We start from the raw sequence: 981 nt of genomic DNA on the forward strand, positions 1-981 counted from the left end.
CACAGAGGCTCCGTCTCCGGGCTTACGATCTCAAATACTAAATGCAGTTTCAGCAGAATGTTCTGTTGGCTAATTTGCCTTCTTCAGTATCTAAAGAGGAAAATCAGACCCATTGTTCTGCTCTTAATAAAATAAAATTCACCTGCAGAAGCAGAACAGAGCTGGTAGCGTCTGTTCAGCCATACAAGGCTGCTTTTCTCTGAAAGTGATTGATAGTTACACACACAAACATGGTACCGCTTTTATGTCCCTAGAAATTCCTGTTATCCATTTTACCCCTCCTTGAGGGTTTTCTCAGGAGCTGACGGTTTACAGTCAGATGTTCTAGGAAAACCACGGAGATCTGACTAATGAAATGCAGGAAGACAGAGCCAAGAGGGCAGGGAAAGGGGACAGCTGTTTTTGAGCAATTGCTGCGTTCCAGATCCCGCACTAGGTATGCTACAACACTTCCTTCATTTACTCCCCTAACAACCCTCTGGATTGGGTGTGATGATATTCACTTTATAAACGGTGAGGCTATGCTTCAGAAAGGGTAATAAACGTCCACAGCCATGCAGCTAGTGAGGAGCAGAGCCAGGTTTGAACTCAGCTTTGTCCCACTAGAAAGCCTGTGCATTTCCGGATCTTCAGGCAGCCATGGGTGAGGCCAGCTTGGAGCTTGACCTCCAACTCTGGAGTGATGAAGTCTGGCCCTTGCAGCTGGGGCTGTCTGTGTGTCCGTAGTCCCTGGTGCTGCCCGACCTAGCACAGTCCTTGATAATTGGTGAAATGTCTTGCTACTTTGCTTTTAGTAAATGAGCAAACAGGCAAAGCGAATACCAGGAAGCTCCAGAGCAGGCAGCAGGGCTCAGCCGCGCCCTCAGAATTATGAAGGACAAGAAGTCAGAGTAGGCCGGGCGCGGTGGCTCAAGCCTGTAATCCCAGCACTTTGGGAGGCCGAGGCGGGTGGATCACGAGGTCAAGAGATCGAGACCATCC

This window comes from Cebus imitator, unplaced genomic scaffold (genome assembly GCF_001604975.1).
Source record: "Cebus imitator isolate Cc_AM_T3 unplaced genomic scaffold, Cebus_imitator-1.0 Scaffold32, whole genome shotgun sequence".
NCBI classification, from domain to species: Eukaryota; Metazoa; Chordata; class Mammalia; order Primates; family Cebidae; genus Cebus; species Cebus imitator.